Here is a 27,362-nt window from a genome sequence, read left to right as displayed (position 1 = left end):
GCGGATAAGCTGTGTAGTTTTACTCAGCATATCCGCCTAGTGTGTCCCTTATGATGTCGCTCCTGGAGCTCTGCTGCGACTGTAATACGCTGCGGATTCTCTACAATAAAATGTGTTGCATAAAATCTGCAGTGTTCATGCCTAGTGTTATGACACTCTGTTTGTATGCTTGTAGCATGTGGTGCTTTTCTGTTTTCATTCATAGTTCATACGGCTGCGGAAGTGCTGGCCGTGATTTTCACGCACCCATTGACTTCAATGGGTGCGTGATGCGCGAACAATGCACAAATATCGGACATGTCGTCAGTTTTACGCAGCGGACACACGGACACACGCTGCGTGAAAATCACTGACAGTCTGCACGACCCCATAGAGTAACACAGGTCCGTGCGAGCCGCGTGAAAATCCCGCACGTTGCACGGACGTATTACACGTTTGTCTGAATAACAATAAGGCCCAGTTCACAGAGTTTTTGGGCCTTGATATTGACTCGGACACTGCGTCAGAATCAGCACCAAACAACTTCCAAAACCACCTCCCATTGATTTAATCTGAAATCAATGGGAGCCAGTCGCGGAAAAAAGAAAAAGCAGCACGTCCTTTCTTGCCGCGGTTCCGCCTCTGGCCTCCCATCGAAATCAATGGGAGGCAGAAAATGCATTTTTCGCTGCGTTTTCTGTCTGCTGTCCTCAATCGCCGCGGGCAACAAACGCGGCAAGATAGTGTGGGCAGGTCAAAATCTGCCTCAAAATTAGGTGCGCGGTTCCAGGCGGTCGCCGGTGCGCATGCGCGGGAGTTTGCGGGTGCGCGCGATCGGTCGCACGGGCGGCGGTGTTTGACGGCCCCCATGCCACCCAGGGCCGATATCAGGGGGGTATTAGGGGTACTGATGTGAGAGGCCCGGCCAAACCTAATTGAAAGGGGGGCCCGCAGCTCATGACATTCTTTTGGTGAAAAAAACGGGCCCCATTGCAGGGGCCTGTTTTTTTTCTACCAAAGGCAAGTCGCGGCAGTTTGCCGGGCCCCCCTTTCAATTAGGTTTGGCCGGGCCTCTCACATCAGTACCCCTAATACCCCCCCTGATGGCGGCCCTGGGTACCATGATATAGTGCTGGACGGAATACCGTTAACAGGCGGTGCCACGGTAGGGGGGCCCAGAAAATTTCGCTGTAGGGGGCCCTGAAATTCCTGATGGCGGCCCTGCATATATCTATGAGATGCATGAGAAAGGCCTATGTGGGCTGAAACGTTGCACTGACATTTGGGTAAATAAAACTTTTCTCACTGAATTGGAGTCTTGTGTAGTGCTGTCTATTCGTTTGGAAATAGATAGATGATAGATAGATAGATAGATAGATAGATAGATAGATAGATAGATAGATAGATAGATAGATAGATAGATAGATAGATAGATAGATAGATAGATAGATAGATAGATAAAAATATGACAAAGAGACAGCGACAATCCCAAATGTTACGTTTATTCACCCATAGTGGACCGGCAATGTTTTGACCCTACCATGGAGTAATTTTTAAACTTTGTGAACAAGTTGTGTTGGGCTATATATATATATATATATATATATATATATATATATATATATATATATATATATATATATGTATGTATATGTACACCTCCATTTCAAACAAAAGTTACAAAAAATTGCATAATCCAATTATATCAATAAAAACCAATTCATATAGTATAAATAGAAAGAGTGCAAAGTGCATAATATAGTTGTATCAAAGCAGTGTATAAACGGACATACGGTAGACATATTGTATCATCACATGCAGTGCAAAATATGTTTTTATTGATATACAATCCATAATACTATCATAACAATTACACATGTATCCAATAGCACAATTAAAATAATTAAAATACTCACCTCAGATCTTTGAAGCAGCCTTGTGAACCTGCAAAAGCGCCAAACACTAGGTCTAACTTCAGGGAGAAGCTAGTTTTTGATGCCTTTACAGCTACCCATTCCCACCCCGCATCTCCTACCCACCCCACACCACGCCGGCATTGCTCTTGTTTCTATTCACATGACAGGGTCCGGGTGTGGGCTGTTAAAATCCATTTCACATCCGATCCGTGTCCGTGTTTCCGTTTTTGACGGCTAAATCTGACCCGTTTCGCTGTCCGTTTTAAAAATGGATGAATTTCATTTGTAGATAATGCCACACTGCCCTTTGTAGATAATGCCACACACTCCCTGTAGATAATGCCACACACCCCCTGTAGATAATGCCACAGTGCCCTCTGTAGATAATGCCACAGTACCCTCTGTAGATAATGCCACAGTGCCCTCTGTAGATAATGCTACAGTGCCCTCTGTAGATAATATCACATTGCCCTCTGTAGATAATGTCACATTTCTTTCTGTAGATAATGCCACACACTCCCTGTAGATAATGCCACACACGCCCTGTAGATAATGCCACAGTGCCCCCTGTAGATAATGCCACAGTGCCCTCTGTAGATAATGCCATAGTGCCCTCTGTATATAATGCCACAGTGCCCTCTGTAGATAATGTCACAGTGCCCTCTGTAGATAATGCCACATTTCCCTCTGTAGATAATGCCACAGTGCCCTCTGTAGATAATATCATAGTGCCCTCTGTAGATAATGCCACAGTGCCCTCTGTAGATAATGCCACAGTGCCCTCTGTAGATAATGTCATAGTGCCCTCTGTAGATAATGCTACAGTGCCCTCTGTAGATAATGTCACAGTACCCTCTGTAGATAATGTCACATTTCCCTCTGTAGATAATGCCACAGTGCCCTCTGTAGAGAATGCCACAGTGTCCTCTGTAGATAATGCCACAGTGTCCTCTGTAGATAATGCCACAGTGTCCTCTGTAGATAATGCCACAGTGTCCTCTGTAGATAATGCCACAGTGCCCTTGGTAGAGTACACCTGAAATATACATGCAAACAGTTTCCCATTTACTTCAATGGAAAATACACTGCATAGTTCATATGAAGTTTATTTTTACACTGCTGAATTACAAAAATGCCTCATAAAAATATGCCTCTTAAAAAAGAAATGACATGTCCCTTCATAAGGAATTTTTGAGGCTGATTTTCCATCAACAATACAAAAAGCTTGAGGAGAATACGCCTCAAAATACGCTTCAAAAACGCTTTCAAATACTCTTGCAAAAACAAAAAAAAAATTGAAAATCAGCTCCAAAAATGATTGGATTCAGAGACTCTTTGCTCTTGAAATCAGCCTCATATTTTTCTGCCTCAAATATATGCCTAAGGCATCGTATTCTCACCTAGAAGCACTGCTGTGTAAAAAATAAAAATTGAAATTTTTTTATTGGACGTCGTAATACAGAGCATTGTTCTAGGTGAGAAAATCTTTGTAATATGGTGCCATATGGAGGCACAATACGGCTATCACATGTAGTGCCGACTGGTTCATAGTACGTCACAGGGCTGATCATAAGTTGATAATAATGGACAGCCGAATGTTTTGTTGATTTGTTACCTTGCACCTTTTTCTATTTTCATTTCCATTTTATTCTATTTTCTTTTCTTTCAGGCGTAACTTAAGGATACATTGATCGGCTGCAGCATTTCGAATGAAAAACCTTAAAAAATCTAGACTTATGTTACATATTTTCCATATGACTCATCAATTGAAACATTAGGCAAACATACCAAACAGATTGAATTTAAAGGTGAATTACATAAAAATCAGTTCATTAGACTTTAATACAAACAGCTTTATAATTCGAGTATTAACTGAATGCGGCAATTTTAGCAAATATTTACAGGAGGTGGCGTGTGGGGGGGGGGGGGTGAAATAGTCCAAACATGACAAGTGACAGAAAAACTGTTTAGAAGCTAACCATTTTGTTGCAATGCCGGACTTCTAGAGAAAACAATGACATTACTTTGGCCAATCTACATGGGAACAAGTCAATAGATTGAAATCAGCTCTACTGTTCTGCAGCTGAGTCAGGATAGCAATTACGTTGCTGTCCATGGTGCTGAAATCATGATCACACATGGTTCTTGCCTACCTGAGAACAATTCTGACAAAGAAATGTAAATGGCGTGAGAAGTAAGACATGGCGTAATTATACCCCCTATTCTGGACATCTAGAATGGACTAATGGTAACAACTGTTCACAAAAAAATCTCTTATATGTATTTACATTTCTATCCCAGCTTTTGTATTGTAATAGATATTCTACAGCCAATGCTATACAGTAAGTAAAGTATAACTGATTTATACAGTTTTCCAATAATAATTCTGTATCAATTTCTCATGTTTTTCCAGATCTCTGCTTGCAGTCATTCAATAGGAGCTTTCATTTTTTAAATTCTAGTGGATAAAATTTTGTCCATGGTCGTATGATGGACGCACAGGTGCTGGGATCGTTAGAAAACACACTTATGATACATACTGTAACTGTAACGAGCTGTGCACCTGTGTGTCCATTACATGACCAGGACAGATTTTGTATCCACTGGAAGTAAAGAATAAAGTTTCCTAATAAATGAAAGTAAGCAGAGACCTTAAAAAGCATGAGGAACTGATACAGAACGTATATAGGAAAAGTGCATTACCTTTTATTATACAATGAATAAGCTTTATTTTCTAAAAATGGAATAACCTTTTAATTTTAATTGATAATGTATGGAAAAGTAACATCCAGCAATCAATATAATAAAATCCAAAACTTGAATTTATCACTCTAAAAACAAAATAAAACTTTCCTAGGAAGGACGCTTATGCGTTTTGAAACAAAAGGGTTCTTAGTCATTCCCAAAGGTCAAGGTTCAGAATTTAACCAGGTGGGAGGAGGTCCCATATGACTCACCAAAATAGTTAACTCATCAGATGCCAAGTGGAAACACAATCCTAAATAAGTTAGAATATAAGGAACTGTGCATAATGAAACATAAACGCAAACAGATATTAAATCGCCAAAAACAACAAGGTAAGTATCCAGGAAAAAAAAGAAATAAAAAAAAAAAGAAAGAGGACCACAAGGCGATATATGCGATATATATATAGCTGGTGCATCTAGCATCACTTAAATCTAGCATCACTTAAATTCCAAATGAATAGCGATAGTGCCATGTGATAGTACAGCACAATGAATTTCAAACTGTTCAGGTGGTGCTGAATGAACAGCATGCAAGACGTCTAACAAAGAGATATGAAAGTGTACTGTATAAGTTTAAGAGAGGTGCTGAACGGACAGCGCCGCTCGCATATTACAGGAGAAATATGTTAGTACACTGTAACTACCTCTATCTAGGGGGTGCTGAAAGAACAGCACAACAGATGCCTACACAAGGAGTAATATATCAAACACTATAGGATACTACTCAAGTGAGAGGAAGGAGTTTGTTAAAAGTTAATCAAATATTATGTAGTGCAGTATATATCATATATGTTGGTGTATAATCGGCAATAAGAAACTACTCTAATATCGTATCCCTCTATGTATCAGTCGACTCCGATATGAAATGCAACCTTATTAGTAGATATACATAAGGTCATTTATAAAGTTCATACCTTTGGTAAAACGTGTATCCATTTTAAGTATACATAAAGCCTCCCTGTTGAGTAATAACAATAGCAATAAGCGTTGGTACTCGGTACAGCTTCTTTTGCATGAACATATTGTCCTATTGGCAAATTCTGTTCTCCATGCTTCCAGTGCACACCGCAAACACATCATTGGGAATTTGCCAATAGGACAATTTATTTGTGCTAAAAGAAGCTGTATCGAACACCAACGCTATCTAAAAGAATGTAACATTATAGGTAATAGATTGCGAGCAAGAGGTTATACATCATCTATTCTCAATAGGGTTAAGGAAATAACTGATGCCAAAAGTAGACATGAATATCTCTACAATGATAAATCTGCACATTCCTTAGCCCGAAGTCACAACAACAAATTGTTTTTTTCAACTCCCTTTAGTGCCAACTATCAACAGATAGTCGGAATTGTAAAAAAAAATGATTTGCCTGTTTTGGATAAAGATCCTCTATTGAAGGAAATCTTAGGTATGGGATCTAATTTTTTGGCTAGAAATTCTTTGACCGTGGGAAATTTCATCTCCCCAAGCGATTTCTCTAAAACTAGATCCAACCATAATCCCACTTGGGCAGATATTAAGGGATCATACAAATGTGGTGTTACATGATGGGTTGTGTACGCTTATACACAATACGACTGATTTTGATTCTTTCTCTACACGACAAGAATTTTCAATTGGTTCATTTCATTCATGAACTGCAAAACTACCCATGTAAACTACCCATGTTGGTTTTTCTATATATTGTAGGGAGTGTAAATTACAATACATAGTGTAAGAGATTGATCTGATTGCTCCCAGAGCACCCTGGGCTATAAGAAGGGCTGTGCCCCTCCCTGCAATGCCTAAACTTTCTTGTCGTTATCCTAGTCTGTCTATGCAAATGGTCTCCTAAGTGTTTTCCAGTTCCCAGTGTTTCCCGTTCATGCTACCTGTAACCTGTATCCCGCGCTATCCTGGTCAAGTGCCGTGTTGAGCTGAAGTCGTGCTGTGCTGTGTTCCATGCCTGGCACCTGCCTGCTGCCTAGTCCCAGCCGAGCCGGTCTTGCTACTGTCTGACCTACCAAAGGTACACTATAAGAAAGAAATGTAGACTGTGACCTGTTGGCCAGCTGCCATACCCTCAAGGCGGTACGGCCCAGTGGGTCCACATACCCAATGTGACACATAGGCTGTACCATCAGACCTCTAAAGAAACGTATTGGGGAACACATAGCCGAAATCCACAATCCCCATAAACATAATGAATTTGGCGCTGCTAGACATTTTTTAGATGTTCATCACTAGGTCTCTATATGTTTGGGCAATGGAGAGGGTCTTCAAACCTAAAAGATGAGGTGACTGGCGTAAGTTATTACTTAACAAGGAGGCATTATGGATACTTAAAATGGATACACATTTTCCCAAAGGTATGAACTTTAGGAGTAACCGTATGTATATCTGCTAATAAGGTTGCATTTGATATCGGAGTTGATTGATACATAGGGGGATACGATATTAGAGTAGTTTCTTATTGCAGATTATACACCAACATACATTATATATACTGTACTACATAATATTTTATTAACTTTAAACTAACACCTTCCTCTCACTTGAGTAGTATCTTATAGTGTTTGACATATAACTTCTAGCGTAGGCATCTGTTGTGCTGTTCTTTTAGCACCCCCTAGAGGTAGTTACAGTGTACTAACATTTCTTCAGTTACGAGCGGCGCTGTCCGTTCAGCACCTGTCTTAAACTTATGCAGTACACTGTCATATCTCTTTATTAGACATCTGGTGTTCTGTTCATTCACCACCATCTGAACAGTTGAGATTCATTGTGCTGCACTATACTACTATGAAATATATACATACATGGTAGTTCCATAGTTTTTCACAAACATACATAATAGTTTTATAGCTTTTCACAAGCCGATGCGCCAGCCACACACACACACACACACACACACACACACACACACACACACACACATATATAGTTAGGTCCACAACTATTTGGACAGAAGATTTGAATATACAGTTATATAATCAATATGGGCTTAAAGTGCAGACTCTCAGCTTTAATTTGAGGGTATTCACATCCTAATTTGAGGAAGGGTTTAGGAATTACAACTCTTTAATATGTAGCTGCTGCTATGGCTGCTACAGCGGTAGTTACGCTAATGGGGAACACCTCTTCTTATGAATGGTCATCTTGGTCATACAGGTGCATAAAAATCAAGCAGATATCCAAGCAATCTCCACAGACAAATATTAAGGCTATATGTACACGTTTCGGAATTTGATGCGGAAAATCTGCTTCAAAACGGCAGATAAACGCAGGTAATTCCGAAGGTAAAATTCGCAGTTAACAATACAATGCAGTTTTTTTGTGCGTTTTTAGGTACGGATTTAAAATTTGGATGTGGAAACAGGTGCAGATTTTAGGCTGCGGATTTTAGTGCGTGATTTTTATAAACTTGTCGCAATTCAGAGACAATAACGCAAGAGTACATGAGATTATTTGATCTCTCATTTACTTTGATGATACTGTATTAGGCATCATTTACACGAGCGTAATATACGCGCGTGCGACGCGCGTGCTTTTCACGCGTGTCGTACGCACCTATATAACTCTATGGGGCAGTGCAGACAGTCCGTGGGTTTTGCGCAGCGTGAGTGCGCTGCGTAAAACTCACAACATGTTCTATATTTCAGCATTTTTCGCGCATCACGCACCCATTGAAGTCAATGGGTGCGTGAAAACCATGCATGCCACACGGAAGCACTGTGCGAACTGCGTGATTCGCGCAACAGCTGTCAAACTCTGAATGTAAACAGAAAAGCACCACGTGCTTTTCTGTTTGCAAACATCCAAACGGAGTGTCATAATGATGGCTGATGACACACTCAGCTATTAAGTGCATTTTGCGCACGCAAAACGCCGTGTTTTTTGCGTGCGCAAAACGCATATACTCGTGTAAATCAGGCCTAATGCTGTGTATTTGCCGCAGGAAAATCTGTGTCAAATCTGAACATATTACACATCATATGAATGTGGTTTAAAAGTACAATGGGTTGTGCTATTGCCACCATTCCAGCAGGTCAGTTCATCAATGTTCTGCCCTACGAGTGTTTACTGATAACCAGGGCTGCCATCAGGAATTTCAGGGCCCTATACAGCCAAATTGTCTGGGCCCACCCCCCGCAGCGAGGAGGACATTAAATCGAGCGGCGGTCAGACATGCGCGCTGCCACTTCATTCAAAGTGTATGGGAATGACGGAAACAGCCGAGTACAGTGTAATTCTCATAGACATTGAATGGAGTAGCAGGAACATGCTTAACTGCTGCTCTGTACAAGCTCCTCCTGCATGAGAAGTATTATTTTACTCAAAATGCCCAACATGTAAGGCTGGGTTCAGACTTGCATTCAGCTGTCTGTTATTCTTCTCCTTCAGAGGAGCAGAACAACCAAAAAATAAGAAGCGCTGGTTCCGTTGCACAACGAATAACACCGGCTGCCAACAAAACCCATTGACTTTAATGGGTTTTGTCAGGTTTCCGTTGGGGTGTCCGTGGTTTTAACAAAAACAATAGGGCAGCATGCTGCACTATTGTATCCGATATTCTTGGCCGGATCTGCGACGGAGGCCCCTAATGGAGCCTCTAATGCAGATGTGAAAAAGGCCTAACACAAAAGTTTTGTATTTTTTAAAGCTGGTCATTTTGCCCCACTTTATTTTAATATGTTTAACAAAGAGGTAAGGGGTAAAAAAGACATCTAAAAAAACAAAAAAAAAAATAATTCCAATTACAAATTTTACTGAAGGAACTGCCTATTTAGAGACAGACAGCAGCTTCAGGAGAGCATCAAAAGGGTAGGAACACAGTAGACGGATACGCTACGTAAAACTACACACCGCCCTCGTAGCCACAGGGAATTACGCCAGAAAAACCGCACCAAATAGGTCACATGGACGACAGCATCATCCCAGGATGCCAGGCTGTGCTCAGAAGAGAGAGACGCGTCACCTAGACTATGGACGGGGTAAGTAAAAACATTTTTTAAATTGAAAATAAAAAAAATACCTTTTTTTTTCTAATTTGTGATTATTGCTGCAAAAGTCGCAACACATAGTACACAGGAGCAACGATTCCGCAGCATAAATTGACATGCTGCGGCTTTAAAAACCCAATCCCAGGTCGATTTATGAAGTTTTTGTTTTTTTCTGCTATGTGCGGATGAGATTTGTTTAAATCTCATCCATACGGCTTCTACTGTAATACACTGCAGATTTTCCGCAATGAAAATAGTTGCATAAAATTTGCAGTGTTCACGACTAGAGTGTTCCTACTCTAATAATAAGGCCCAATTCACACAGAGTTTTTTTTGCGCTGATTTTGATGCGGAAACCGCATCGTAATCAGCTCCAATAAATGTCCGAAACAGCCTCTCATTGATTTCAGTTGGAGGCGGAGGCGTTTTTTTCCAGAGCGGTTTTTAGCCGCTCGCAGGGGAAAAAAGCAGGATGTTCTTTCTTGCCACGGTTCCGCCTCTGACCGCCCATTGAAATCAATGGGAACCATAAAAAGCGTTGTTCATGTTGCTGCGTTTTTGTTGCCTGAGGTCCTCAATGGCCGCAGGCGAAAAGCGCTGCAAAATACACAGAAAAGTCCTTGTCCTGGCTCCCAGCAATGAATCCATGTCTCCCAGCCAGGTCCAGTCCTCTGGGCTCCAGTCAGAAAATGGAAGGAATCAGAGAATGCCCGCCGCCATGTTATTACTTGACTCCTCATACAGCTGCGCTATTACAGTGATGTGGATGAGGTCAGTAGAAGAAGGGGCGGACAAGGGGGCTGACCTGGGGTGGGCAGGTTGGACCACGGGGTGGGCGGGCTTACTGTACGCTTTGAAATTTACCAGTGGGGTGGAGCGGGGTAGAGCTGGGGGGGCGGTGTTTGGCGGCCGGGACCCCATGACGAGCAGGTGGACGAGAGGTGACGGACAGCAGCATCTACAACGGGGGCGGCGCCCGCGACCTCAGCGGCCACAGACTTTACTTTGGTGAAAAGAACGGGCCCCATTTCTGGGGGCTATTTTTCCGGGCGGGTGGAGAGATTGTAGCAGCTGCTGGCGGGCCCCCTTGCAGTTCTATTTAGTCCGGGCCCCTGACAGGAGTACCCCTAGTACTGCCCTGATGGCGGCTCTGCTGAGAACTACAAGTGCTCCAAGAGCTCAGCTGCAAAGCAGTAGGGCAAAACAGGAATATCGAGTATTGACTTGCATAGTGCCTGTCCTAAAGGGCAACATTCATTACCAAGTTCCAAACATCAGCAGATACATTGTCCTACATGAGCTTCATGGATTGGGTTTTCTATTGCAATTGCAAGCGTCATATAAAATGATGTAAGGTACACCACCACTTGGCTCAGGAGCAGTGGCAACTTGTCCCCGCGAGTTATAAATCATGCTTCACTATCTTGCAGTCTGAGAGATTAATCTGGTTTAGACAAATGCTAGGAGGGTAATTTATCAATATTTCTACTAGCGTACATACCGATGCAAATTGCGACTTTTGTTTTTTCTGCCACCCTCGCCAGTCTTGTGGGAAGTGGCTGTGGCCTCAGGGAAAGGGGATGTAGTCACTGAGGGTTGACAAATTTTTTATAATTTATGCCAGAAAACTGGCTTAGATTATAGTGGAAATCTATGCCAGCTGGGAAAGGGGCAAGCAAGGTAGAGGGCCACTCTGGGCTTCGTACATTGCCCCTCCCCGATTTTACTACTCCTGCCCCCCATTGGACATTAAAAATGAAATAAAAAAATGAAAGTAAAAAAAAAAAATTGATACTCCCCTCTCCGCTCCTTTTCCCCCTCCAAATCTCCTCATCACACCACGCAGCCCATACAACGTGATGGCACTGGGCAGCATTAGGACCTTGTATGAGCAGTGATGAAGTGATAAGGGGGTCGGAGGAGAGAAGAGAAGCGTTGAGGTGAGTATGTGTTTTTTATGTCTGATGGGACGGGTGGATAGAGCACGGCCATGGTTCAATAACAGAAATCGCGTTGCAAGGTTGCCAAAGGACTGACAAGGAGCCCCCTTCCTCTGTCAATCACCTTTAGCCAGGGCCGGCATTAGGGGGGGGGCAAACTGGGCAATTCCTCAGGGCTCCCATCCTCTTAGGGCCCCCTGCCCACTATAGCAGCTATTGCTGCTGCTATGAGGCCTGTGCAGCCCGGCTCTTACCATTTATGTGCCGGGCGGAATGGGGCCCCTCATGCCCGGTGGCGTCGCTAACACCAGAGGGGGCCCCGATGCTTTTGGCAGCCACATTCAACTGTATCTGCGTCCTCATGACGAAGATACAATTGAATACTATAGGCTATAGGCTACAGGCCGTGTTAGGCTTGCAGGCTATAAGGTGCTGGGAAGACTCCCTGCGCGGGCCAGCGTGATAACGTCACTGCATCACGCTGGCCCGCGCAAGCCTCCCGCCCAGAGGGTGTGCAGTGCTTTGTTCATCACATGAAAGGGGCAAGGTAAGCACAATGGTTTTTTTTGGGGGGGGGGCTGTGTGGTACTATATGCATGGGGAGGCGGGTGCTGTGTGGCACTATTTACAAGGAGAGGGTGAGCTGTGTGGCACTATATACAAGGGGGGAGCTCTGTGACCCTATATACAAGGGGAGGGCGGATTGCTGTTTAGCATTATATACAAGGGGGGCTGTGTGGCACTATATAAAAGGGGAGGGGGAGCTGTTTGGCACTATATACAAGGGGGGCTGTGTGGAACTATATACAGGTGGGGGAGCTGTATGACACTATATACAAGTGGAGGCACTGTGTGGCACCATTACCAAGAGGATGGGGAGCTGTGTGGCACTATATACAAGGTGAGAGGTGAGCTATGTGGCACTATATACAAGGAGAGGAGGGAGCTGTGTGGCACTATATACAAGGGGAGGGGGAGCTGTGTGGCACTATATACAAGGGGGGGCCGTGTTGCACTATATACAAGGGGAGTGGAGCAGTGTGGCACTATATACAAGGAGAGGAGGGAGCTGTGTGGCACTATATACAAGAGGATCGGGAGCTGTGTGGCACTATATACAAGGGGAGAGGTGAGCTGTGTGGCACTATATACAAGGAGAGGAGGGAGCTGTGTGGTACTATATACAAGTGGGGGCTGTGTGGCACTATATACAAGGGGAGAGGGGAGCTGTGTGGAACTATCTACAAGGTGGCTATGTGGCACTAGCTACAATAGGGGGCTGTGTGGTACTATCTACTAAAGGGGGGCTGTGTGGCACTATCTACTAAGGTTAGCTGTATGGCACTATATACAAGGGCGCGGGTTGTGTGGTGCCATCTACAGGGGGCTGTGTGTAGCACTATTTGCAGGGGATACAAAGGGGCACAGTTACTGAGGGGCACTTTTATTGTGTCGAGCACTGAGGGATCATTATTACCATCTGGGGTACTGTGGATTACGAGTTTGTTTAGATGATGGGGTATAGGAGGGGAGGATGCATGAAAAGCAAGAAACCAACATGTCTGTGTGTCAAAAATTGTGTGCCTACTTCAGAATACACTGACACACCTATGGCTTCCCTTACTACACTAAGTCCCCTATCATGGTTGATGGAAGTGTAAAGACTACAGACGTCAAAAGACGCCAAAATAATGTCGCCAGTCAGGGATATGTGTGATAACTTCACTATAAAGTCGGTAGTGTCCTGGATTTAAGATGTTGCGGAAATGGCATAACCCCTAAGTGTTATGTCAAGAAACACTGCTATGGGATTGAAAATGGAGTCCCTCCCTGATACAATGGGGTGTCCCGGTGGTTTATGTAGACATTTGTGTATCTTAGAGAGACAATAATTAACGGGGGTAACAGGATGTGTCACGACAAGAAACTCAAATAGATCATTGTCTATGATCCCCACAGCCAATGCATTTTGAAGCATGTATGCAATCCTACGTTGGATCCTAAATTTAGGGTCCGCAGACACCTTTTCATAAACATTGACATCATTGACTTGACTGTAAATTTCATCAAGGTAAAGCGATGTGTCGATGACGACCAAGGCTCCACCTTTATCGGCTAGCTTGATCGTCAGGGACACATTACCAGATAAATCCCTGAGAGCAATCAACTCTGCACTGGTCAAATTGGGATGTAGTAACGATGTTTCCCCACATTCCTCCCTTAATCTATATACCTTCTGTTTGATAATGCTTCTATGATAGGTTTACAGACATATGATTGCCACCCTGATTTTTAACAAGACCCACTTTGCCTAAAGCAAATTCACAGGATGCTGTTTTCTCCTATGATCACAGAAAAACTTTTTCAATCTTATCCTGCGAAAAAAGCATGGAGGTCTAATTCCAATTGGAACCAGTCAATATTAGAAGCCGGACAGAATGTCAGTCCCTTGTTCAATAATTTTAGCTGGGTATCGGATAAGGGATGTGAGGAAATATTTACCGCAAGTTGCTCTAGTTGACTCTCCTTTCTTTGCCACGTGCCAACTGCCAATGTCGTCTGGTTCTCTCTGGTCTTGGATTTAAACCGCCTTCTGTGTTTGCAGCCTCCTCGCCTAGTACGTCCATGGTCCCCCCTAAAAAAGAATCAGAAATGTCCGTGGCGGCACCCACTGTAGGTTGCGGATGTCTTTTGTTCACCGCTGCTCCTTTGCCATACGTGGCGCCTTTCAAAATGTTGGGTTCTTTCTGCCAATTGTAGACACGACCATCCATATAGTCCTCAACATCACGTACCCACTTTTGTTGCTTGATATTTTCCAGATGTAATCTGAATTTCCCAAAATAATCCTTGGCACCATCCTTATATTTCTATATCGATAGCAGGGATGTAATTGATTCCTCAAGATCATATATCCGGGCATTCACACTCCGCAGTTCAATTTGTAGAAACTCAATGTTAGCAATATGATGTCTTAGGCATATTTATTGGATATCTGACAAAAGCGCTGACAGAATTCAGCATTGTTTGGAAACAAGTTGGGTGTCAGACTCGATCTCATACCACGGGGGATATGGTCCACCTTGAAATATTCCCCCAAGCTGACTAGATGTAGATATATGGTGATAGCTGGCTTGAATTCCATCTCCCATTTCCTCTTCACATGATCAGATGGAACACTGAGAAAGGATACGTCCCCAGAAATGCCCTGCATGATCCTCTCAACATCATCGTCCGTGTACATAAACACTGCGGGTGATGAATCCATAATAAAGCTCTAATGTGGGCGCTAATGTGACTCCCACATACGCCAACATGTTCATGGCGGCCCTCGAGGAGCGCCGCGTCTATGTGTCCCACCACTTCAGTCATATACTGAGGTGGTGTCAATACATAGATGATGTGTTCATTATCTGGACTGGCCCTATGTTACAGCTTTAGGAGTTTTTTGGGTTCCTCGACTCCATGGATGAGGATATCAAATTTACGATGGAGTTCTCGATTACATGTTTACATTTCTTGGACACCCTTGTATATAGGGTGTATGACAAATTAGTTACTGATCTATACCATAAGACCACAGATCGCAACAGTCTGTTGCGATATGACAGCCAACATCCTCGTCGGATGGTGGAGTCTTTACCTTTTAGCCAAATGTTAAGAGTTAAACGTATTGTAGCAGAACCTCAACAACTTACACTGTGTTTAGATGACATGAGCGACAAATTCGCTCAGCATAGATACCCACTAGCCCTCCTACAGAAACAGAGGGACAAGGTGGACACTGTCGCAAGGGAACAGTTACTGACATCACGCAACAAAATATCTTCAAATAGAGTAGCGTTTGTCTCTACGTATTCTGACATCAGCTATACATCCTTAGGAATTTGTCTGTTGCTGTCCCTGAATTTGGTAGCCCCCCCAATTATGGTCTTTAGGCGTCAAAAGAATTTAAGGGACCAACTTGTACATGCGAACGTGGAGTCTTTACAAACGAAGCACCAGTTAACCCTGGCCCCCAAAAAATTGAGATGTCTTCCATGCTTGAATTGCATTAATTGCAACATCATGGAAAAGGGCAACATGTTTGTACATCCAATAAATGGTAAGGTCTTTCACATCAAACATTTTTTGACCTGTTCGTCATCCCATGTTATATATGTACTACAGTGTCCCTGTAAACTGATATATGTGGGGGAAACCACGCAGGAAAGTCGTGCACGTATAAACAAACACAGATCCACTATCAGAACGAAAAAACTTGATCTCCCGGTTTTAGCACACTTTGTCTTGGCGGGACATGTGGTCAGTGATCTGAGATTTTGGATCATTGACCACATACCCATACATCGGTGGGGTGGCGATAGAGTCTCTAGACTCAAACGTAGGGAGCTTGAGTGGATCTACAGATTAGATTCCCTATATCCACAAGGGCTTAATGTTGACTTCAAGGTCGGTGCTGTCATCAATTGATGGATACATAGATTGTGATTTTCTGTTCCCTTGATGTGCCTTGTGTGGTCTTCACATGTTGTAGATTTTTGTATATGAATCTGAACACACGTACAACGACGATACGTTTACTGCAATGTATAATATTTTTTCATATTTATATATCTCTAATTTTTGTCATTTGCAGATTCTGCTTGCGGATTGGATTATCTCCTCTGTCTTTCGTAGTCCCTATATAGCTGCTCTAGTAGTTCACATCCATGGCATCCTTTACTAAATGTATATTGTCAGATATTGACATTTGGCTCTCTTGTTATGGGGGTAGTCTATTAGGAGACATTGGTTAACCCCTTAGTGACCAGCCCATTTTAGGCCCTAATGACCAAGCTATTTTATTTGTTTTTCTATAGTCGCATTCAAAGAGCTATAACTTTTTTATTTTTTCGTCTACATAGCTGTATGAGGACTTATTTTTTGCGGGATTAGTTGTGCTTTTTAATAGCACCATTTTTGGGTACATATAATTTTTATATTAACTTTTATTAACCTTTTTGGGGGGGATTATAAAAAAAACCTGAAATTCCGCCATTGTTCTATGCCTTTTTAAATTGACGCCGTTCACTATGCGACGTAAATAACATGTTACCTTTATTCTATGGGTCGGTACGATTACGGCGATACCACATATGTGGATTTTTTTTATGTTTTACGACTTTTGCACAATAAAAACACTTTTGAACTAAAATTATTTGCTTTTGCATCGTCGCTTTCCAAGAGGCGTAATTTTTTTATTTTTCCATCAATGTAGTGATTTTTTGGGCTTGTTTTCTGCGGGACAAGACGTAGTTTTGAATGGTACTGTTTTGGGGTGCATGGGACTTATTGATTCATTTTTATTATGACTTTTTTGGGGGGCAATGGAAAAAAATTGCAATTTCGCCATGGTGTTTTGCGTTTTTTTTTTTACGGTCTTCACTTTGCAGTTTAAATTACATATTAACTTTATTAATGGAGTCATTACGGTCGCGGCGATACCACATATGTGTACTTTATGGAAAAAAATGGTTTTATATATTTTTTTACTGTACTTTTTATTAATAATTTTTATTTCACTTTGATGACTGATTTTATTAGTCCCACTAGGGGACTTTACTGTGCGATATTCCGATCGCTGCTATAATGCTCTGGTATACTTCGTATACCAGAGCATTATTGCCTGTCAGTGTAAATCTGACAGGCAACCTGTTAGGACGTGCCTCCGGCGCGTCCTAACAGGCATATGTCCAGGGCAGACCTGGGGGCTTTTATCAGGCCCCCGGCTGCCATGACAGCCCATCGGAGACCCGCGATTGCATTCGTGGGCCGCCGATGGGTGACAGAGGGAGCGCACTCCCTCTGTAAACAAAGTTAAATGCCGTGGTCGCTATTGACGGCGGCATTTAACGGGTTAAACGGCCGCGATCGAAGTAAACTTCGATCGCGGGCGTTGGAGCAGGAGCTCAGCTGTCATCAGACAGCAGAGCCCCGGCTCCTGCCTGCACGGGAGACCCGTGCAGGACTTAGACTAGGCTGACGTGAAAAGGCGTCAGCCTAGCCTAAAGCCCATTAGTGACCGACGTAAAAAGGCGTATTAGTGGTCACTAAGGGGTTAATATTAGCATGACCTCAACATCATATATCTCTTTGGGAATATTATCAATTATGTTGTAATTGTTTGTAGGAATAAATGGATAAGGATACCATAAAAAGTTTTTCTCTATTTTTTTCCACTTTTAATGTTGCACTGCTTTGGATGTCTACACATCAAAGTATGTATCCTGATCTCATATTAGGATTATAGTTGCACATATTGATCCCCTTCCGAACATTTTCTGCAGCAATAGTGGAACCTTTTTTAGGTCATCCCCTTCAAGATAATTTTCCCTGGTAATGTTGATTCTTTGCTAATCCGGTAACGTTTTGCCCCGCAGTAAACTTTAAGATCTTTCTCTTTCAGATCGATCTTTTTCCATCTTCAAAGATGGCCGCCGCACAGTGAGTTATTCACTGCGCATGCGCGGAATACATCTAGTATAATTTGCCAAGATGGCCGCCGTGCGGTGAGTGACCTACTGCGCATGCACGGGAATTATTGCACACAATCTCGCGTGATTTTGCGATGTATTGTATCTGTGATTTTACTCCCCCCACACGTGTGACATGTGCAGTATGCACACATGGACGCCGGAATCCATGAGGAGCTTGTCCATCCGGTTTCTGAAGATGATAATCTGCAATCATTTTATTACACACAACTCTGTGAGTTATTATATCATTAAATACACTTTTGAGATTTGAACTGCCTATTGCTATACCAGACCCTTAACCATTTTTATATATGTATGCATTATCACCTCTATTTAATGCTTGTGTCTTTAGATTGAATCTTTTAAAGTATGCCGTTAGATTTATACTGTCTGTTGTCTTGATCACTGTTTGATTAACATTTGACTCTGAGTCTTTATATACTTGATGTGTGTTTTATGCTTGAGAAAGGTCCTATTGGACTGAAACGTCGCACAAGTGAATAAAAAGCGGATACTCTTTGGAAGTGCTTCCTCTATCCATTTTTTGTCTGTCTGTATAATGTGAGACACATTTTGTCTTGGGAACCAACAAGCTTGGAAACCTTTCTTTAACAATCCTGTATACTAGTTGAGTGCGCTAGTGTACTATATCTGTCATTTGTAACATAGGAAAGGGGGAAGAGTCAGACAGTGAGGTCAGGTGCGAGCTGCACAGGTGCGGCAGAGAGTCAGTCAGATGTCGGCAACTTCTTTTGCCTAGCCGCTTGCCCCAGACTACTCCAGATGACATTTTGGCTGCCACTGGTGATTTTATCATATATATGAGCATATGAATTACTTTCATATTTTACATATATTTAAGAACTGTATGTCGCTCCATGGGCCCATGTGTGTGTTGAGTAGCTGGCATTGGTATGTGTATCCAGTAGCTGTGCCATATTCTCCCTCAGGTGTGTGCCATGTTGGCTAATATGGAGCACACTACACTAGAATTCCATACTTTCAGCCATGTACTAGAGCGCACATGACCCGCTGTATAAAGCTTTGAAAATAGAAAAAGGAGTTTAAAGCCAGTTACTGTGAGACATAGATTGCTTGTCTCTCTTCCTCTCAAAGAGACTCTGCAGCAGTTTCTAAGATAAGGATTTTAAGGAATGGCAATTGCCCCAATTTCTTAAGAATGTCTTTGAGAAGAGTTTCATGCTAATCAATGGTTAACATAAACTTCCCTTCCTCTTCTAAAATAAATAAGTAAATAAATAAATAAATGATACTTAAAAATAATAATAATAATAATAAATATATATATAAATGCAGGGATAGATACTGCATAAATCCTCACATCAATAGTAATGAAAAAATCTGGAAACAGACCTGGCTTGTGCAGTGAGCTCAGCTGTGAAGTGGTTAAGGCTGCTACATGCTGTGATTCCACCCTCCTCATCAGCAAGTAAAGCCCCCCTCCCCCTTTGATCCAGCACACAGACTCCAGGAGCAGAGACAGCAGAGGGAAGGAAGCAGAGAGATAACTTTGATAACTCTGTTATCTTACTCTCGCTTGTAAATCATTGAAATATTGTCTGTGCTTCTCCCTGGATTGGATCACTGTGCTGTATTGCAGTGGAGGAGGTGGGAGTCAGTATAGGACTGCTTATGAATCCACTTCTGCTGGCAACTCTTTACATGCAGGCTGGGGGAAGGAATCTGCTTGTCTTCTCTATAGAACAGTCTTGTAATGCAGCAATACATCGATGCTCTGTATAACGCATGCATTTAAACGCATGCAGCATAGTCATTGTCAGCGCTTGCAGCATAGTCATTGTCAGCGCTTGCTTTGAGCTCGTGGTGTCTCTTGGACAGCAGGAAGAGTACACATCCCCAGAACAGCAGCCAACTTGCAGAATTGTCACTGACAGCTAATGTGGAGCTGAAAAAAGAAAGGCAGCACTAGGACCCAGGAGGCATGGGAAAGGAAGCAGCATTGCTTTTGACAGAGAAGAGAAATCCCTTCAGTGCTGGCCCAGAGAAGAGAGTAGTGAAGTCAGTCACCTGCTGGTGAAGGACAGTAACACAGCACCAGCAAGAAGAGAAAATCTCTGTCCCTCTCTCATCTTGGGAAGAGCCACCTTCTACCCCCTGCTCTGTCTTGGCATAACACCTTCCAGAGAAGAAAACCCCCTTTATTTTGGAGACTGCTGCATGTGTTGGAGGGGGGCACCTGAAAGTGTCATCTGCTGGGGATCATTCCAGCCAACTGTTAGGAGAAAGCGCTGCTGTTCTGCAATTGATCATCATTCATTTCGGATGCTTATTGAGCTGGCATGGCCAAGGAATGGTTTATGACATCTCCAGCTCTCTAGTTTGAACACATTTCTTTGCATTCTGCCGCATGGTGTCCAAGGAAGCAGCTTCTTAGGATGCAGCAATTCTCTGCTTTGTAGCAGAAAGGATAGAAATAGTCACATCGTGCAGAGCATCGCTATTTATCACCCACATACATCCCAGGGGTCAGTGTCTGCCCAGGATCACCTGTCGCTGAGCAGTCACTGCAAACCAGCAGAAGACTGAATTGGTTTATGGTGGAAGAGATCATCAATACTCCTGGCCCATAAGGAGATAATGAGAGAGATCACAGCCAGGATCTGGAGGACCAGGATCACTTTCTGAGTCTAGATTGTGTCCAACTTTCCTGATGCACGGATAAAGTCCCCAGGAAAAGCAGGTAGGAACTGTCAATAAGAAGCAAAGCCGCAATGTGCACCTATAGAATTAGAACTAATGGTGGCAGAACTAAGATGTGTGGAAAGGGAATGAGGGCATCACAGGGTAGAACTTTCTTCCACATTGTCAAGGAATCCGGATTGCCTCTCTATGCCAGGTCTTGCGTACGCATCATACAGATACTGAATCAAATAAAATACTGCAATCCTATATATATATATATATATATATATATATATATATATATATATATATAATCCATTGGATATCCAAAATGAATCCTTTCCCTGGCAGTACTGCTGTTTATCAGGTTTATCACTAGGCAGGCTTCAATGCCTGGCCAATATTGTATTGCACTTGGATTATATCTACAACAGTTATATATCTATTTTGAATAACTCCTATCTCCCTTTACAGAGTATTATAAATATTATGAGTACATGATACATGTGTGTGATATATATATATATATATATATATATATATATATATATACACAATTTTTCTACAGTCATGCATTGAAACTTCTACTTCTAGCTTGGATTCTGAACAGTTGTGCAGACAATGGGCACATGTTATGTTTTAATAAATCCTTCAATTCATAAGGGAGTCACTGTAGTGATACAGGGAGATGAGTCTGTTCTGTATCATATGATGGATGTTGTCACATATAGTTGTAAGGCAGCTTTAATGGAGTGCTGGTTATGGCCATCTATTTAATCACTCATGTCACATGTGACAGCTAAATGATGAGGCTACTTTATTCAAAGCCATATATTATTAGCCCTGTAAATATTTATTTGTATGCATACAATAACTGCTGTTATGGGCAGTGTAATGTGTACACAGGGACCTCCACAGCCCGGGGTTTTGGATTTATTTGATAGGTAAGCATTTAGGGTCTTGAGTGCTTATTCCCATTAGTTACACATTCCCCTAATTGTTCCTAATGCTCTTTCTTATTATTTAACCCTCCAAGTGTAAAAAAAATAATAGCATTCACAAAGTAGGATAACACAGGGTGCTTTATATGGGTACCGCACTCCATACATGATCTACCATTACCAGTGATTTATGATGCACAACAAAGTCCTGCTCTGGTATAGACAGATGCTTTTGAACTTCACATTGCCTTATCTGTTACTGAGTATCATTTAGTTAGCGCTCTTTTTCCTGCTTTTTATTTACATTCCATCCATCACCGATGACCACATGCACTTGACTTGGTAATGAAATGATTCTGGGTGATATATTGTAGTATGAGATTGCAATAATGGAAACATCCACATGTCTTCTGGAGCAATGCCTTAAAATACATTAATGTTTCTAAGCAAGTATATGATTGATGAATAAATACACCAACATCTATTGTAGATATTCCACTCTAAAATATCTCTCTGAATCTACAGGAAAGTGTTCATAGCTGAATAGGCTGCCTTGGGTAATAATATATTCTATATGCTAGCAGTATAGCAAATCATTGTACACTGTATATGAGTATGTGAAGACGTCAAGAGTCGTGTCAAGGGTCATTTTCTAGATGAACTGGGTCAATCAAATTATCTGAGTGTGCTTTTCTCATGTATTCCATATCTCCTTGTGGACAGAAGACGTGACATGCAGATATATGCTGCTTCGAGTTTACCTGTATTTAGGTACTATTTAAATATGCACAGTTGCAATATTACACGTTATTAGCAAATGCAGCGGTGTCCTATGCCTCCCTTCTAACCCAAGAGTACTGTTAAAAAAAATTTTTTTTGTAGAACTGCCATTTTTATACAATGAATATGCACTAACAGCAGATTAATTTACTTTTAAGGGTATACCTTTTATTTGTAGATTTCAGAATATAATCTATCTCTATCTCTCTATTTATCTATAATCAATAAATCAATCAAGTCTATCTATCTATCTATCTATCTATCTATCTATCTATCTATCTATCTATCTATCTATCTATCTATCTATCTATCTATCTATCTGTCATGAAGGCATAGTTGAATCTACTCTTTTCAAAACCTGTTGTTGACCATTTTGATGTTAATAATACAACTTCTTATGAGGCTTGAAGAAGGTAATGTAATGTATTTTCTTTCTGAATGGCAAAGCCAACTTCCATGAATCATTATAAATAAATATAACAAGAAGTAGAGGGGCAGAGAAAGGATGTGTATGTGGCAGAAACCATGCAAACCCCTTTTAGGAAGGATATTATAACATTGCCTAGAGCTTTCATTAGCACATGCCTCTTTTTACTATTACTTATACGTAGGCTGGGTTATATTGCCTTATAATTTTGGAAACTTAGCTCTACCCTTTGTTAATATCTATATAACACACACACACACACACACACACACACACACACACACACACACACACACACACACACACACACACACACACACACACACACACACACACACACACACAGACACACGCACACGCACGCAGATATATCAATACGTGCTAAAGGAGTACTAGCACTTTGTCAACTTCTACAGATTTAAAGTGGTACTGTTTATAAAAAATAGTTTACTATAAAACATATGTCTGAAACTTCATGACTTCTTGAATATATTGCTGTTTATTCTTAATAAACTGATGCACTTACAAGAAGCAGAAAATAAATACAACTTTTACATTCTTATACTGTACCTCCAACATATGCAACCACAGTAGTCAAATCGGTAAGAGTCCAAACAGAGCTGTATTTGTAAAGATAAAATAAAAATTTAATTCATTGAAGTTTTTTTTAAATTTACTTTTCATGCTTCTTTGCCTTGCACATTCTAAAATAGTATATACACATTTACATTTTTTTAAATTAAGAATAATGAAGCCACTTTGCTAATAGTCTTGCTTAAAACTACCCATTTTGTGTCTACAAATAAACATACCGTATAGTGTCTAATTATAAGCGCCAAACAGTACCAAATAACACTTTCATATCGCTGCCGAAAATAACAACGCTATCAGCACCATGTACTGCAAAAATAAGTGCCAGTGCCCCACAATGTAAATACCACCATAGAGTGCTCAAATAATTCCAACATAAAGTGAGCCAATAACCGCTCCCTACATAAAGTTGTCTTATAACAGCACAATACAATAAAATTGCTGTACAACTAATATTACAATTTAGGGTGGTCACAGGCCTTGACTTTCAGGCCACCTGTGCCGCAGAGGGGGCTAGGGTTCTTCAGCAGCTGCAGTGTGTAATATACAGCGCTGTATTTCCCTGTTGCTGCAGAATATCATTTTGAAAAGCAAGAAACTTTTCATGTCAATCAATCAATCAATCAATCAATCAATCAATCAATCAATCAATCAATCAATGGTGGACAGGTATCTCCCTCTAACACTTTAAAAAGAGGTTCTACCGTCTGTATTTTAAGCAATAATGTCCCCCCTACTATAAATTAGAAAAAATATTAGAAATCACCTTGGAGTTACATGACCTGTAAAATGCACTCCGCCTGTATTCTCATGCTTTTGTATGGTACACATCTGTACACTTGTATTCTCTGATCGAAAATTAATCTGTGAAAAAGTTGTGCGCTACTTTAAAAATGAAGCCAGGAAATAAAAGTTCAAGTTGCAGGAACACGATGTTATAAGGGGTTAGATATACAGTAATCTCAAACAAAAACCTTGTACAAACTGGAAAGTAATACTTATTGGACTGTGAAAAGTCCTTATGACCAATGTTCAGCCGCATAATATAACTATGGTGTTGTACAGCCATTGATTTGACATTTCTCAATAAAAAAGGTTCCCTTACACATTTCATTTTGTAACTACTAATTCAAGTGAATAAGAACCTGTAACTTTATTTGCAATTGAAGTTTAAAAATAGTATGACTATAAAATAACACTAGACTCTCTTATATAGAAGTACAGTTGGCTGCACTTTGGGTCACAGCATGGCTATACGACTGCATTGTACTGAAATTCTCTATAAAAGTCTACATTCTATTGCAGTACCGGAAAAGCCGTAGGATGGTTCGGGTTGACTCAACATTTTTACACAACGCAAGATTAACCTCCATTATACGCTAGCTGTTTTTTTTTGTTATTACTTTAAAATATCATATAATGTAAAATGTAAGGAAATGTTAAAACATTCTAAATGAAATTTTAAGATTTTGCCCTTTCAATAATTCCCTCAAACGTCAATTTCTTAATAACGTTTAGAACAACGCAAGCAATTGCCATCAGCAAGCACTTTAGATATCTTACCATAGCCTTTTCCTGCACTGTGAGAGTCAATGATCTTCTTTTCATATGCTCAGTCAGCTGCTTAGAAGAGCCCATGGCTATTGATGGTAAGCACAACACCCTGAAAGACTTGAAGGGTCAAAGTAGTTACAGGTTCTAGAATGTGTATACTTGAATAAAATTAAAATAATACCATTGAAGGATCTATCTATCTATCTATCTATCTATCTATCTATCTATCTATCTATCTATCTATCTATCTATCTATCTATCTATCTATCTATCTATCTATCTAATCTATCTATCTCCAGGGCTAGATTTACATAGAGGCACAGTAGGCCTGTGCCTAAAGATGGTTGTGCAGATATAAACAGTTTTTAGGCTCACCTTCAGACATGTATACATAAAATTACACACTTGATCCATGTCCTCTGTTTTTTTTATAAAGGTTAACTCCTTGATTTGACCGTACATTTCGGCAATAAAAAAAGCAAAAAATATGAGGTTTATCCTAAATGACTGAAAGTAGTTATCCAGAATTTTTCAAATTTTGCAGCAGGGCAAGTGAGGGTATAATAAACTAACAGGTACTCACCCTTTGAAATACCCCACCATTCCAGCGCCGACACTCCATTCTCCAGTGCTTCGGTCCCGGAGGCTCCGGATACGGTCACGTGCTGTTTATTGGTCCTGTGCAGCTGCAGTCATTCGCTGCCCTCCGCGGTGATGCAACCATGAACGAGAATTGGTTGACCGATAAACGGCAGGTTACCGCTGCTGGGGGTACTGGGACTCGAGCATTTCAAAATGTATTATTTTATACACACCCATTCCTTCCTGTATAATTTGAAAACTCCTGGATAACTACACGGTAAACTATATTACCGGCACCTTCTGTAGGATTGATAGACCTGTACTATGTGAAAGAAAAGGACATAAACAAGTTGGGTGTTTGTGTGATATTGAATGCAATTGGGCCGTGTTCGGTCAGTTAATTGCAGCCTTTGTGTCTACAGATTGATAGAAGGGTTTGGGGTCCAGATATCAAGTCATTTGTTTGAGTGCATTTAGATTATTATCAGTAAGATTTGGAAAATATTCATTTCAGTGTGGTAGGTGAGTTACAGTAATTTCAAGCAGCATACCAAACAGATTGTATATACAGATTCTGGAATTCTTCAGCTTGAAATATTACATCATCCTGCTTGTCTACATTTTATGTTTGAAAATTAACTTACAAATGCATTACCCACCATGGACGGATTTCTGAAATTAATAATTGTCAAAAATGTAAATTTTTCCATAGCAGAAATGTCATATAGCTGTATTTATAGAATATATTAAATGCAGTGAAATATAACCACATCCCTCTTCTCGGTCATTCTATAGAATGTGTAACCAGGAATCCGGTATGGTTTATGAGACTAATAATGAGTCTAAAATATTTATGAAAAAATATGAAAAATGGAGAGTGACTTATAATTAGTTTTTAGTGGCATTTATCTTTAGAATAGATGGAGAGGGAAGTATCCACCAGACGAAATAATATTACAATTGCAAAGAGAAATCTAATGGATCTCCATGTTTGCATAGGAAATGCTAGCCTTCTACAAAACAGATGACCTGCCAAACCTGAATGGAACTATCCATTATTATTATTAAGGCAGTTTTTATTGTTTCTTTGTATGTTTTTTTATCCAGATCCAGTGTCTGCCTTATTTATACAGGCATGGAGTGCTGCAGCCTAGCGTAACATGATTATTAGAAATATGTTTCTTACATTATAATGAAGATACCTGTCTCCATAATGTAAACAGCAATAATAGTGTTATGATTCATACTGTAGCATATCCGCTGTTTCATTGTTTTGCTACTCCGTTCTCTAGGGTTATTTATATTGTTGGAAGGACTGATAAGATCGTGAGGATTAGCTTTGTCTTCTAGTCCCTTCACACTTGACCCCCTTAAAGGCGGTTTAAAAACCTTTGAAAGGGATTTTTTTTAAAAATAAAAAGGTCAATCAGTGTGTTTGGTGCAACTTTATAATTTCGTTTTTATTAAAAATTATTTTTACTTTTTGTCATACAGCTGCTTTGTATTCTGCATACAGAGCAGCTGTATCTTACGCTTAATCCTGTATCTATCATGTCCACAGGACTGATGGATTCAGTAACAGCGGGTACCTTTAAAGTATCACATCTAAGTTCATAATTTAGAAGTGATAGATTACAGGTGGACACGTAGGACCCGCTGACACTGAACCTTACTCATTACTATTGTATAACCTGCTGCAGTTTATCTATCTATCTATCTATCTATCCTATCTATCTA

At 40.9% G+C, this 27,362-nt stretch overlaps 2 protein-coding genes across 3 annotated transcripts in view; one reads left to right on the top strand and one right to left on the bottom strand.

Annotated features, from left to right (window-relative positions):
• The window catches only part of TUSC3 (tumor suppressor candidate 3), a 716,299-nt gene extending 696,347 nt beyond the window's left edge, over window positions 1-19,952 (bottom strand). The window contains exon 1 of the mRNA XM_075860043.1: window positions 19,461-19,952. The gene's annotated coding sequence lies outside the window, so the exon portion shown is untranslated. The remainder of the gene's footprint in view (window positions 1-19,460) is intronic.
• SGCZ (sarcoglycan zeta) overlaps window positions 19,579-27,362 on the top strand; it is a 982,319-nt gene continuing 974,535 nt past the window's right edge. For both annotated transcript variants that reach the window (XM_075860071.1, XM_075860061.1), the window contains exon 1: window positions 19,579-20,808. The gene's annotated coding sequence lies outside the window, so the exon portion shown is untranslated. The remainder of the gene's footprint in view (window positions 20,809-27,362) is intronic.

The sequence above is a fragment of the Rhinoderma darwinii genome, chromosome 1 (genome assembly GCF_050947455.1).
Source record: "Rhinoderma darwinii isolate aRhiDar2 chromosome 1, aRhiDar2.hap1, whole genome shotgun sequence".
Lineage (NCBI taxonomy): Eukaryota > Metazoa > Chordata > Amphibia > Anura > Rhinodermatidae > Rhinoderma > Rhinoderma darwinii.
Note: the sequence above shows the minus strand (reverse complement) of the source record. Positions and strands in the feature narration are given on the sequence as shown.